The 14,980-nt window shown below is 45.5% G+C and overlaps 1 long non-coding RNA gene across 1 annotated transcript; it reads left to right on the top strand.

Annotated features, from left to right (window-relative positions):
- The first annotated feature begins 19 nt into the window (after nt 1-19).
- On the top strand, nt 20-13,130 carry LOC125627820 (uncharacterized). The gene is made up of 3 exons (XR_012666128.1): nt 20-76; nt 11,495-11,901; nt 12,489-13,130. It is a non-coding gene; the product is annotated as an uncharacterized LOC125627820 (long non-coding RNA).
- Nucleotides 13,131-14,980: the final 1,850 nt, after the last annotated feature.

Raw genomic sequence — 14,980 nt, 5'->3', positions numbered from 1 at the left:
GAAGGGGTGGAGTGGGGGGCGGGGACCATGGAGAAGAAGCGGAGCAGGGGCTGGAGCAGCACGCAGCTGCGTACGGGTAAGGACGGCCTTGAGCGGGGCGCATACCAACACAGATACTTAAGGGTTTTGTGACTGCACCTATGCCAGTGATCTGCCTCCCTTCCATTTAATTACGTGGAGCAACAAGCACCATTACAGGTTAGAGCATGCTCAGCTGATTGTGGGTGGTGTGAGAGACACAGTGGCAAATTGTAAAGCCTGATATTTTCCTCTCAGCTGATCACAGAACCCCCGTGTAAGTCTCTCTGCCTCCCCCACCCCCCAAACATCATTTTTTTCCTTTTTGGTTAAGGAATAGATCATTTAAGTGAATATGGACAACGGCTGAGCTCAGGAACTATTCTGTTTGGCCCCTGCCCAGGCAGGATACACCTCTGCACTCTTCCTTTGTTTTAGTCAGTGTCACTCACTGACGCTTGTTGTGCATTGCCGGCATGGCAGTTACATCACCCGTGGTGGAGGCAATACCAACAGTCGAGACCTAAGATTTTGGAGGCAGTTCTGAGAGGGTTCCCCAAAGCCCAAAAGACCTAAGATTGGACAGAAGTAGTTCTGCTTCAAAAAACAGGGTTACTCCGGCAGCAATAGTCCCATGTTTTACGTTAAGCATGAATTTAAACTCTTTGGATCAGGCCCTCAGTACGTGTGTCTTTTGAAGGAAAAAAAAGTAGCAATGGGGAAGTATAAAACAGGTTTCTATTGAACCTGTTAGCATTATCTCCCAAACAGATTAAATGGATTCTCTCTCCTTCATTTCCCTCACATTCTTTTTATTCCAGTGGTTTGCTGAATTTTCCAAAAACAAAACAAAGGCACTTGGCAAAAAAAACTTGATTTAGAACTAAAGAAACTGCCATGTAGTAGTAGAAGGCATAGTTTCAATCTGGAAAACAATCTCCAAATAATTAAAAGTAGTACTCTGAACCCCCTAGAAACTCTTAAAATTAACCCCCAAAGAATGAGGCAGGATTTGAAAAGTGAGACTCCTATTAATGTTGGTTAGAGTTTCATATGCATAGCTAAAAATTCCTGCACAGTGCATGAACAATTTATACCTACTGGCATATATATTAATCTTCATGTGCTGGGTGTTATTGCTAATGGGAGTTGGATGGCAAAGAGCCCATGCAACACACTGAGAATATACTCCTAAGTGTATACTTCTGTTCTGCAGAAGTGTTATATTGCTTTAATCGTAAAACACCAGCAAACATCTATCCCTTTAAGTATAAAAGGCTAGCAAACATTTCTTCATCCTGCCAGTGTAGTCAGTCATAATTCTTCAGCAGACAAGGCCCATCAGTTAAGAGATTTACCCTCTCAAGGGAGCAAAAACTGGCAGGCCTTCAACATAAACTTCCTAAAGGAAAGGCATTAATACAACTATAAGGAGAACATAGACTAGTTGGGGTAAGTATGACATCCCTGAAAACACCTAGAAAGATTTTACCCTGTTACTTCAGGGAGGTACAGTGAGAAAAACAAGAGATATCTTGACAGCATTTTCAACTTTGAAACAGGAAATGTCAGGCAGAATAGATTTTCAAAAGATACCCTAAAAGCCACAGAAATCACACAGTAGCCATAATGAATAAGCAGAGGATGGGGGAGCTCTGGATTAGAGTGAATACCATAATGAAGAGAGGAAGGGCTAACATAGTGCCCATCTTTAAAAAGCCGAAAAAGGAGGAGCCAGGGAACTATAGACCAGTCAGCCTGACCTCGATACCTGGGAAGCTATTAGAGCAACAGATAAAACATTCAATATGCCAATACCTGGAGGATGAAGAGTGATCGCTAGCAACCAGCATAGATTTACTAAGAACAAATCATACCAAACCAGCTGGATTTTCTTCTTTGACAAGGTAACTGGTTTGGTGGATAGGGGGAATGTGGTGGATATAATATACCTGCACTTTAGCAAGGCTTTTGACACAGTCCCACATGACATAAATAAGTCTCATAAATAAGCTGGAGAACTGCAGGCTCGGTGGAACTACTATTAAGTGGATATATAATTGGTTAAACAACCACAAACAAAGAGTAACTAAAATTGAATGATGTCAGATTGGAAGGAGGTCTCAAGTGGGGTTCCACAGGGATCTGTTTTGGGTCTGGTGTTATGTAACATCTTTATTAATAATCTAGATGTAGGAATAGAGAGCCTACTGATCAAATTTGCTGATAACACAAAGCTGGGGGTGGGTGTTTACAAACACTTTGGAGAATGGTGCTAAAATTCAGAGGGATCTTGATAAATTGGAGAACTAGGCTATAGCTAACAAAATGAAAGGTGCTACACTTACGGAAGAAAAACCAAATACACAAATACAGAATGGGGGGAAACTGTCTGGGCAGCAGCACTGCTGAGAAGGATTTGGTAGTTGTGGTAGATCACAACCTCAACATGAGTCAGCAATGCAATGCTGTTGCAAAAAAGCAAATGAAATTTTGAGTTGCATTAACAGAGGCATAGCATGCAAGTCATGGGAGGTGATGGTATCACTTTACTCAGAGCTGGTTAGGCCTCATCTGGAGTACTGTGTATAATTTTTGTCACCAATGTATACAAAGGATGTAGAGAAGCTGGAAAGGATCCAGAGGCGAGCAACAAAGATGATCAAAAGGATGGAATGCAAGCCGTATGAGCAAAGGCTGATGGAACTGGGTATGTTTAGTTTGGAAAAGAGGAGATTAAGGGGGGATATGATAGCAGTCTTCAAATACTTGAAAGGCTGCCATAAAAAAGATGGAGAAAAGTTTCTCTCTCTTGCCGCAGAGGGCAGGAGAAGAAGCAATGGGTTCACACTACAGCATAGCAGATTTAGATTAAATCTCTGGAAACACTTCCTAACTGTAAGAACAGTAGGACAATGGAACAAGCTGCCTAGGGAAGTCATGGAAGCTCCCTCACTGGAGGTTTCCAAAAAGAGGCTGGATAGCCATCTGTCTTGGATGGTTTAGACACAAGAAATCCTGTATCTTGGCAGGGGTTTAGACTAGATGACGCTTATGGTCCTTTCTAACGCTATGGTTCTATGATAAGGTTAGAGCCCTTCCGTATTAGTTAGGTCAGTCCTCAGATTGTGGTATGCAAGAAGAAAGGGGCATTAACATTAAGGTCCTGCATACTGTGTGGTAAGCTGAATTGTAAGTCTTCACTGCACAGTTAACCCAAGTGATTGGCTCCCAGGTCTGAGCCCTGGGTTACCCTAGCCTAGGCATGAGTGTCCCCACAGCAAAGCCCTACCTACGTCACTGTTTCTGCACTTGCCCATGTGTGTCTGGGGGCATAATGCATGGTTCTTTGTGCTGAGAGGCTCTAGGATTCATTCCCTGTCAACTGTGTTAATTTTGGGAGAACTTGTCTGATTTTTGGGGGGGCTTGTGGGATAGGTACTGGAGGATGATCAGCACTTGAGTGGTTTTGCCAGCATCCTTACTGCAAAGTGGGTGGTTCCAGCCAGAGTTAAAGCAGAGCCTGCAATCTAAGCTATATCCTCAGCTGGGTCAGCTAGCCAGTCTTAAAGCACCTCCAAACTTGGGTCAGCGGTTTTTCTGTGTGGATAGTAGGGAGTTTGGGGTAAAATCCAGTTAAGAGTCCAGGTTAATTGTACAGTGAACATAGATTCTGTAGTAGGGTCCCCCCTGGTGTCTACAGTACTCCAGTGCAGCAGATTAGAAATTTTCTATTCAGCTTCAACTTAACTGAGTAAAAATCTCCATGTTAGAATTTAATGAGAATGAACATAGATGTACAGAATATCTTGGGAGATTTTTCTAAACAGGTTCAATTTGTTTTACTCTGCCCCTAAATTTTCAGAGAGCTGCAACTTTTTGCATTGATAACACATGACTGCACTCAGGCATTATCAGGGGGAAACTGTATGTTATGAAAGCTGGGTAGTGAACAGCTGTTGGTGCCTGGGAAGGCAAGGGAGATAGCTTGGGCGCGTGGACTATGCACATTAGTTGGACATTTATGCTGCAGTGATCAGAATTAAAATAGTTAATGTTGACATTAAAACAACCATCTTTAGGCTATAGAGTTAACCATGCATGCGGCAGTTCACATCTCAGATCTATTGTTTCAGGCTCCCTGCAGACTCAGACAGATGTCATGCTGTTGATTTAGTCAGTTCATATTTGAAGAGTTTTCTTTTCAAAATTATAATTCTGGCTTTACATTTGCCATGAAAGCCAGATTCCGGGGCCTGATTCTGCACAAATTCTGGGGCCTTATGGAATCTGTAGCCTCAGTAAGATTTCCATATCAAATTATAGAAGGCAAAAAATGTCCCAAATTGATTAATTCAAAGCAATGCAATGTGGCCTTCGATGACCTTTCATTGCCTGTGGGATGCTCTCCGAGGGTAGGATGTCTTTGCAGCTGCATACTTGAATGAGCTAGCACATGGCCTGGAGGGAACAGCAGAAACTACTAAAAGGGCTACAAGTTTATCTTAAAAAGAAAAGGAGTACTTACGGCACCTTAGAGACTAACATTTATTTGAGCATAAGCTTTCGTGAGCTACAGCTCACTTCATCGGATGCATTCAGTGCATCCAATGAAGTGAGCTGTAGCTCACAAAAGCTTATGCTCAAATAAATTGGTTAGTCTCTAAGGTGCCACAAGTACTCCTTTTCTTTTTGCGAATACAGACTAACACGGCTGCTACTCTGAAACCTGTCATTATGCAAGGCACTGAATTTAGCCGTATGAAGTTTATCTTAGGAAATGTGACTAGACAAAAGTACAGATTTCCTTGGAAGGGGAGGGGAGACCAGATCAGTTTAGAAAAATAAAACCTGTCCCAATACATAGTGCCTAGATGCCACAACTGGGAGCTTCAGAAACAATCCTCAGTCCCAAGCGAAAAAGCATATTGCAACATTCCTTGGGTGACCACAAAATGTATACCCTACTTTGCAAGCTGCAGTCTTCGATGGTACCATTAACTGACTTAGCAAAAAAATCAAAGAAAACAGAGTTGGGTGGATGCCAGACAATGAAAACCCTTCACTGTCTTGGAGACACATGTCAGAATCAGTCTTACAGAGCTTAGAATTCAGACAGAGATTTCTTGAGCAGTATCCTCAGAGGATAGTCCCTCAAGGAGACGCTGACTTAGTGAAGACTGATATCTGAAAGAGGGTCAGTGAAACTGACACATACAAGAGTTGATCAATGCCAGTTTACATCAGTGGGCAAAGGATGATATTCTGATTCAAAACAGCGTAGGTAATATGTCCCCTGACTTCTCTCCCACCACTGTACTGTCTTCACACAGACCATCTTGCACCTGAACCAGAATCTGTTCTCACTAGGAATTAAATAATCCACAGTAGAAAAGTAGCATTTGGCTAGCAAAGGGCTTGAGAGTTGCACTAGTACTTTCTGGGGAAATAATTTAGACCATTGTGCACTCTTAATGCAAGGGTGCCCATCCTCCAGCCTGAGGGTCAAATGTGGCCCTAAAAAGTCCTAAAATGCCATCTTGTTCTGGTAGTTGCAGAGGAGGACATAGCTGATTAGTGTCCATTCTTATTGCTGGTGAAATCGAACAGGTAACATATCTAATTCACCACTCATGAAAGATAAATGTACAAGCAAATACTGTCATTTTCCACCTGTAAAGTTATGTGCAAAACATCTGCAGCCCTAGTGTTCCTGGCAGAGCAGCCTTGATTTGAGGCAAAATTTGAAACCTCTGCTGTAGTGACTCCAAGCAAGGAAGGAAAACAATGCTCACATCACAGGTAACACTTTACCCTGAAGGGCTATTGACTGTCACTCACTGTTCAAGGTAGCAGAACCAGGTAGCTGACTGATTGCTCCCTAGCATATCTACACCAGCAGGAGTAGGAGATGAAATACGGTTATGAAATTGCTTGTTAGGCTAGGGGGAAGGACCCCCAAACTAAGGCAGAATACTGCACTTGAGTCTCAAGTAAGTCCCGATCCAAAACTCAAAGCAGTCTATCAACTTTCATGGGTGTTTGGATCAGGATCCTAACATCGGATTTGTGTCCATTTATTCTTTTACGTAGAGACTGTCCGGTTTGACCAATGTACATGGCAGAGGGGCATTGCTGGCACATGATGGCATATATCACATTGGTGGATGTGCACGTGAGCGAGCCTATGATAGTGTGGCTGATGTTATTAGGCCCCGTGATGGTGTCCCCTGAATAGATATGTGGGCACAGTTGGCAATGGGCTTTGTTGCAAGGTTAGGTCCCTGGGTTAGTGGTTCTTTTGTGTGGTATGTGGTTGCTGGTGAGTATTTGCTTCAGGTTGGGGGGCTGTCTGTAGGCAAGGACTGGCCTGTCTCCCGAGATTTGTGAGAGTGTTGGGTCATCCTTCAGGATAGGTTGTAGATCCTTAATAATGCATTGGAGGGGTTTTAGTTGGGGGCTGAAGGTGATGGCTAGTGGCGTTCTGTTATTTTCTTTGTTAGGCCTGTCCTGTAGTAGGTGACTTCTCGGAACTCTTCTGGCTCTATCAATCTGTTTCTTCACTTCCGCAGGTGGGTATTGTAGTTGTAAGAATGCTTGATAGAGATCTTGTAGGTGTTTGTCTCTGTCTGAGGGGTTGGAGCAAATGCGGTTGTATCACAGAGCTTGGCTGTAGACAATGGATCGTGTGGTGTGGTCAGGGTGAAAGCTGGAGGCATGTAGGTAGGAATAGCGGTCAGTAGGTTTCCGGTGTAGGGTGGTGTTTATATGACCATCGTTTATTACCACTGTAGTGTCCAGGAAGTGGATCTCTTGTGTGGACTGGACCAGGCTGAGGTTGATGGTGGGATGGAAATTGTTGAAATTATGGTGGAATTCCTCAAGGGCTTCTTTTCCATGGGTCCAGATGATGAAGATGTCATCAATATAGCGCAAGTAGAGTAGGGGCGTTAGGGGACGAGAGCTGAGGAAGCAGTGTTCTAAGTCAGCCATAAAAATGTTGGCATACTGTGGGGCCATACGGGTACCCATAGCAGTGCCGCTGATCTGAAGGTATACATTGTCCCCAAATGTAAAATAGTTATGGGTAAGGACAAAGTCACAAAGTTCAGCCACCAGGTTAGCCGTGACATTATCGGGGATAGTGTTCTTGACGGCTTGTAGTCCATCTTTGTGTGGAATGTTGGTGTAGAAGGCTTCTACATCCATAGTGGCCAGGATGGTGTTATCAGGAAGATCACCGATGGATTGTAGTTTCCTCAGGAAGTCAGTGGTGTCTCGAAGGTAGCTGGGAGTGCTGGTAGCATAGGGCCTGAGGAGGGAGTCTACATAGCCAGACAATCCTGCTGTCAGGGTGCCAATGACTGAAATGATGGGGCGCCAGGATTTCCAGGTTTATGGATCTTGGGTAGTAGATAGAATATCCCAGGTCGGGGTTCCAGGGGTGTGTCTGTGTGGATTTGATCTTGTGCTTTTTCAGGGAGTTTCTTGAGCAAATGCTGTAGTTTCTTTTGGTAACTCTCAGTGGGATCAGAGGGTAATGGCTTGTAGAAAGTGGTGCTGGAGAGCTGCCGAGCAGCCTCTTGTTCATATTCCGACCTATTCATGATGACAACAGCACCTCCTTTGTCAGCCTTTTTGATTATGATGTCAGAGTTGTTTCTGAGGCTGTGGATGGCATCGTGTTCCGCACGGCTGAGGTTATGGGGCAAGTGATGCTGCTTTTCCACAATTTCAGCCCGTGCACGTCGGCGGAAGCACTCTGTGTAGAAGTCCAGTCTGCTGTTTCGACCTTTAGGAGGAGTCCACCTAGAATCCTTCTTTTTGTAGTGTTGGTAGGGAGGTCTCTGTGGATTAGTATGTTGTTCAGAGGTATGTTGGAAATATGCCTTGAGTCGGAGACGTCAAAAATAGGATTCTAGGTCACCACAGAACTGTATCATGTTCGTGGGAGTGGAGGGGCAGAAGGAGAGGCCCCGAGATAGGACAGCTGCTTCTGCTGGGCTGAGAGTATAGTTGGATAGGTTAACAATATTGCTGGGTGGGTTGAGGGAACCATTGCTGTGGCCCCTTGTGGCATGTAGTAGTTTAGAAAGTTTAGTGTCCTTTTTCTTTTCTAGAGAAGCAAAGCGTGTGTTGTAAATGGCTTGTCTAGTTTTAGTAAAGTCCAGCCACGAGGAAGTTTGTGTGGAAGGTTGTTTTTTTATGAGAGTATCCATTTTTGAGAGCTCATTCTTAATCTTTCCCTGTTTGCTGTAGAGGATGTTGATCAGGTGATTCCGCAGTTTCTTTGAGAGCGTGTGGCACAAGCTGTCAGCATAGTCTGTGTGGTATGTAGATTGTAATGGATTTTTTACCTTCAGTCCTTTTGGTACAATGTCCATCTGTTTGCATTTGGAAAGGAAGATGATGTCTGTCTGTATCTGTACAAGTTTTTTCATGCAGTTGATAGATTTCCACTCCATACGGCTAAATGCAATGCCTTGCATAATGACAGGTTTCAGAGTAACAGCCTTGTTAGTCTGTATTCGCAAAAAGAAAAGGAGTACTTGTGGCACCTTAGAGACTAACCAATTTATTTGAGCATAAGCTTTCGTGAGCTACAGCTCACTTCATCGGATGCATACTGTGGAAAGTGTAGAAGATCTTTTTATACACACAAAGCATGAAAAAATACCTCCCCCCACCCCACACTCCTGCTGGTAATAGCTTATCTAAAGTGACCACTCTCCTTACAATGTGTATGATAATCAAGGTGGGCCATTTCCAGCACAAATCCAGGGTTTAACAAGAACATCTGAGGGGGGCGGAGTGGTAGGAAAAAACAAGGAGAAATAGGTTACCTTGCATAATGACTTAGCCACTCCCAGTCTCTATTCAAGCCTAAGTTAATAGTATCCAATTTGCAAATGAATTCCAATTCAACAGTTTCTCGCTGGAGTCTGGATTTGAAGTTTTTTTGTTGTAATATCGCAACTTTCATGTCTGTAATCACGTGACCAGAGAAATTGAAGTGTTCTCCGACTGGTTTATGAATGTTATAATTCTTGACATCTGATTTGTGTTCATTTATTCTTTTACGTAGAGACTGTCCAGTTTGACCAATGTACATGGCAGAGGGGCATTGCTAGCACATGATGGCATATATCACATTGATGGATGTGCAAGTGAACGAGCCTATGATAGTGTGGCTGATGTTATTAGGCCCTGTGATGGTGTCCCCTGAATAGATATGTGGGCACAGTTGGCAATGGGCTTTGTTGCAAGGTTAGGTCCCTGGGTTAGTGGTTCTTTTGTGTGGTATGTGGTTGCTGGTGAGTATTTGCTTCAGGTTGGGGGGCTGTCTGTAGGCAAGGACTGGCCTGTCTCCCGAGATTTGTGAGAGTGTTGGGTCATCCTTCAGGATAGGTTGTAGATCCTTAATAATGCATTGGAGGGGTTTTAGTTGGGGGCTGAAGGTGACGGCTAGTGGCGTTCTGTTATTTTCTTTGTTAGGCCTGTCCTGTAGTAGGTGACTTCTGGGAACTCTTCTGGCTCTATCAATCTGTTTCTTCACTTCCGCAGGTGGGTATTGTAGTTGTAAGAATGCTTGATAGAGATCTTGTAGGTGTTTGTCTCTGTCTGAGGGGTTGGAGCAAATGCGGTTGTATCACAGAGCGTGGCTGTAGACGATGGATCATGTGGTGTGGTCTGGCTGAAAGCTGGAGGCATGTAGGTAGGAATAGCGGTCAGTAGGTTTCCGGTGTAGGGTGGTGTTTATGTGACCATCGTTTATTAGCACTGTAGCGTCCAGGAAGTGGATCTCTTGTGTGGACTGGACCAGGCTGAGGTTGATGGTGGGATGGAAATTGTTGAAATCATGGTGGAATTCCTCAAGGGCTTCTTTTCCATGGGTCCAGATGATGAAGATGTCATCAATATAGCGCAAGTAGAGTAGGGGCGTTAGGGGATGAGAGCTGAGGAAGCGTTGTTCTAAGTCAGCCATAAAAATGTTGGCATACTGTGGGGCCATACGGGTACCCATAGCAGTGCCGCTGATCTGAAGGTATACATTGTCCCCAAATGTAAAATAGTTATGGGTAAGGACAAAGTCACAAAGTAATTCAATGAAGGTATCCTACAATGCGTCGTGCAGCATCCTCACTCCTACTGTGAGTTGTTATCTTTCTGGCTGGTTTTGCATGTGCTGTATGTAGCCTTGTTTTCTGTATACTGAAACTTTAGAGCTCTAAGTACTCTCCATGCATTGAGTTCAGCAGCTGTTTTGTTCTCAGAGTTCAGTGGAGACGGTCAAAACAACAACCACTGTATGCTCTCTCCATGAGAGAGATTTTACTTTTGTTCCTTATCTAAAATAAATATAATTCTGGGTAAAAGTGTTTTCTGTTTTTTAGAGACTCACACTTTTATGATACAATTATAAGCTTGTACAAGGTGTGAGTTACATCAGATTTTAGGAACTATAAAGAATGACTGGAAATGTAGCTTGTCTGGTAATGGGTGTCCTCCTCTGTGAAGAATGAAGGAATTATGGGTGGTTTTTTAAATAAAAACAAAAACAAACAAACATCCATCACCACCACACATTCCCCTCAGGTTACCTTTTTGATAGCAACCTTCCTGAGAGCCAGAAGTTGAATCAAAGGGAGTTGTTACAGAAAACCAACAGGCAAGATAAAACAATGAGCCAGGTAAGAGTCCTGGAGGAAACAATGGAAAATCTGTTAACTGGAGAATAGCTCATAAGGCTCTATTCAGGCTAGAACAGGTTAGTCTTCCCAAGGCCAAGCCTAGGATCAAAGGGAATTCTCCATGTAAAGAATGCTGGCCTCAGGAAGGAGCAGTGTGGGGAGTGGGTTGTCAGCAGCAGACAGAAGCTGACACCCAGGCTGCCAGATACACAAAGGGAGCATGCTGCAAGCAGGACAGGCTGGCTGTCCCTATTAGCCTTGGTCTACACTAGGAGTTGAGGTCGAATTTAACAGCATTAAATCGATTTAACCCTGCACCCGTCCACACGACGAAGCCCTTTTTTTCGACTTAAAGGGTTCTTAAAATCGATTTCCTTACTCCACCCCCGACAAGGGGATTAGCACTGAAATCGAATTGCTGGGTCGAATTCGGGGTACTGTGGACACAATTAGATGGTATTGGCCTCCGTGAGCTATCCCAGAGTGCTCCATTGTGACCGCTCTGGACAGCACTCTCAACTCGGATGCACTGGCCAGGTAGACAGGAAAAGGCCCACGAACTTTTGAATTTCAATTTCCTGTTTGGCCAGCGTGGCAAGCTGCAGGTGACCATGCAGAGCTCATCAGCAGAGGTGACCATTATGGAGTCCCAGAATCGCAAAAGAGCTCCAGCATGGACCAAACGGGAGGTACAGGATCTGATCACTGTATGGGGAGAGGAATCCGTGCTATCAGAACTCCGTTCCAGTTTTCGAAATGCCAAAACATTTGTCAAAATCTCCCAGGGCATGAAGGACAGAGGCCATAACAGGGACCCAAAGCAGTGCCGCATGAAACTGAAGGAGCTGAGGCAAGCCTACCAGAAAACCAGAGAGGCGAACGGCCGCTCCGGGTCAGAGCCCCAAACATGCCGCTTCTATGATGAGCTGCATGCCATTTTAGGGGGTTCAGCCACCACTACCCCAGCCGTGTTGTTTGACTCTTTCAATGGAGATGGAGGCAACACAGAAGCAGGTTTTGGGGACAAGGAAGATGATGATGATGAAGTTGTAGATAGCTCACAGCAAGCAAGCGGAGAAACCGGTTTTCCCGACAGCCAGGAACTGTTTCTCACCCTGGACCTGGAGCCAGTGCTCCCCCGATCCCACCCAAGGCTGCCTCCTGGACCCGCCAGGTGGAGAAGGGACCTCTGGTGAGTGTACCTTTTAAAATACTATACATGGTTTAAAAGCAAGCATGTTTAATGATTAATTTGCCCTGGCATTCGCGGCTCTCCTGGATGTACTCCCAAAGCCTTTGCAAAAGGTTTCTGGGGAGGGCAGCCTTATTCCATTCACCATGGTAGGATACTTTACCACTCCAGGCCAGTAGCACGTACTTGGGAATCATTGTAGAACAAAGCATTGCAGTGTATGTTTGCTGGCATTCAAACAACATCCGTTCTTTATCTCTCTGTGTTATCCTCAAGAGAGTGATATCATTCATGGTCACCTGGTTGAAATAGGGTGCTTTTCTTAAGGGGACATTCAGAGGTGCCCGTTCCTGCTGGGCTGTTTGCCTGTAGCTGAACAGAAATGTTCCCCGCTGTTAGCCGTGGGGAGAGGGGAGGGATGAGGGGCTAGCCATGCGGTGGGGGGAGGCAAAATGCGACCTTGGAATGAAAGCACATGTGCTATGTATGTAATGTTAACAGCAAGGTTTACCGTAAAAGAGTGTACCCATTGTTCTATAAAATGTGTCTTTTTAAATACCACTGTCCCTTTTTTTATCCTCCACCAGCTGCATGTGTTTCAAGGATCACAGGATCTTCTCCTTCCCAGAGGCTAGCGAAGATTAGAAGGCAAAAAAAACGTACTCAGAATGAAATGTTCTCTGAGTTCATGCTGTCCTCCCACACTGACAGAGCACAGACGAATGCGTGGAGGCAGACAATGTCAGAGTGCAGGAAAGCACAAAATGACCGGGAGGAGCGGTGGCGGGCTGGAGAGAGTAAGTGGCGGGCTGCAGAGAGGGCTGAAGCTGAAAGGTGGCGGCAGTGTGATGAGAGGAGGCAGGATTCAATGCTGAGGCTGCTGGAGGATCAAACTAATATGCTCCAGCGTATGGTTGAGCTGCAGGAAAGGCAGCAGGAGCACAGACCGCCACTACAGCCCCTGTGTAACCAGTCGCCCTCCTCCCCAAGTTCCATAGCCTCCTCACCCAGATGCCCAAGAACGCGGTGGGGGGGCCTCCGGCCACCCAGCCACTCCACCCCAGAGGATTGCCCAAGCAACAGAAGGCTGGCATTCAATAAGTTTTAAACTTTTTAAGTGCTGTGTGGCCTTGTCCTTCCCTCCTCCACCATCCCTCCTTGTGCTTCTCTCCTCCAACACCCCTCCTGGGCTACCTTGGTAGTTATCCCCTTATTTGTATGATGAATTAATAAAGAATGCATGAATGTGAAGCAACAGTGACTTTATTGCCTCTGCAAGCGGTGATCGAAGGGAGGATGAGAGGGTGGTTAGCTTACAGGGAAGTAGAGTGAACCAAGGGGCGGGGGGTTTCCATCAAGGAGAAACAAACAGAACTTTCACACCGTAGCCTGGCCAGTCATGAAACTGGTTTTCAAAGCTTCTCTGATGAGCACCGCACCCTCCTGTGCTCTTCTAAGTGCCCTGGTGTCTGGCTGTGCGTAAGCAGCAGCCAGGCGATTTGCCTCAACCTCCCACCCCACCATAAACGTCTCTGTCTTACTCTCACAGATATTGTGGAGCGCACAGCAAGCAGTAATAATAGTGGGAATATTGGTTTCGTTGAGGTCTAACCAAGTCAGTAAACTGCACCAGCGCGCTTTTAAACAAATGCACATTCTACCACCATTCTGCACTTGCTCAGCCTGTAGTTGAACAGCTCCTGACTACTGTCCAGGCTGCCTGTGTATGGCTTCATGAGCCACGGCGTCAAGGGTTAGGCTGGGTCCCCAAGGATACATATAGGCATTTCAACATCCCCAACAGTTATTTTCTGGTCTGGGAATAAAGTCCCTTCCTGCAGCTTTTGAAACAGTTCCTGAAGATGCAAGCGTCATGTACCTTTCCTGGCCATCCCACGTTGATGTTGGTGAAATGTCCCTTGTGATCCACCAGTGCTTGCAGCACTATTGAAAAGTATCCCTTGCGGTTTATGTACTCGCTGGCTTGGTGCTCCGGTGCCAAGATAGGGATATGGGTTCTGTCTATGGCCCCACTACAGTTAGGGAATCCCATTGCAGCAAAGCCATCCACTATGACCTGCACATTTCCCAGGGTCACTACCCTTGATATCAGCAGATCTTTGATTGCGTTGGCTACTTGCATCACAGCAACCTCCACAGTAGGTTTGCCCACTCCAAATTGATTCCCGACTGGCCGGTAGCTGTCTGGCGTTGCAAGCTTCCACAGGGCTGTCGCCACTCGCTTCTCAACTGTGAGGGCTGCTCTCATCTTGGTATTCTTGCGCCTCAGGGCAGGGGAAAGCAAGTCACAAAGTTCCATGAAAGTGCCCTTACGCATGTGAAAGTTTCGCAGCCATTGGGAATCATCCCAGCCCTGCAACACTGTGCAGTCCCACCAGTCTTTGCTTGTTTCCCGAGCCCAGAATCGGCATTCCACCGCATGAACTTGCCCCATTAGGACCATGATGCCCACATTGCCAGGCCCGTGCTTTGAGAGAAGTCTGTGTCCATGTCCTCATCACTCTCATCACCGTGCTGATGTCGCCTACTCGCCCGGTTTTGCTTTGCCAGGTTCTGGTGCTGTATATACTGCTGGATAATGCGTGTGGTGTTTAATGTGCTCCTAATTGCCAAAGTGATCTGAGCGGGCTCCATGCTTGCCGTGGTATGGTGTCTGCACAGAAAAAAGGCGTGGAACAATTGTCTGCCATTGCTCTAACGGAGGGAGAGGCAACTGACAATATGGCTTACAGGATTGGCTTACAGGGAATTAAAATCAACAAAGGGGGTGGCTTTGCAAGAAACTGAATGGCCCCCTCAGGGATAGAACTCAAAACAATGAATACAAAACAAATCTGGTCTATTTCTTGTTTTGATCCACTTCATATATCTTTATACATCTTGCTGGCAGCAGACTGTGCAGTATGACTGCTAGCCATTGTCATGTCGTGGGTGCTCAGCAGAAGACGGTGCAGTATGACTGCTGGCTGCTGATTAAAAGACAGGTAGGACTCAATTGCCATGAGACAAAACTTAAAAGGGAAATGACCTGGCTGAGTCATTCCCATGTTTGCCTAGG

This window comes from Caretta caretta, chromosome 1 (assembly GCF_965140235.1).
Source record: "Caretta caretta isolate rCarCar2 chromosome 1, rCarCar1.hap1, whole genome shotgun sequence".
Classification (NCBI taxonomy): domain Eukaryota; kingdom Metazoa; phylum Chordata; order Testudines; family Cheloniidae; genus Caretta; species Caretta caretta.
This window is presented reverse-complemented; position numbering and strand designations above follow the sequence as displayed.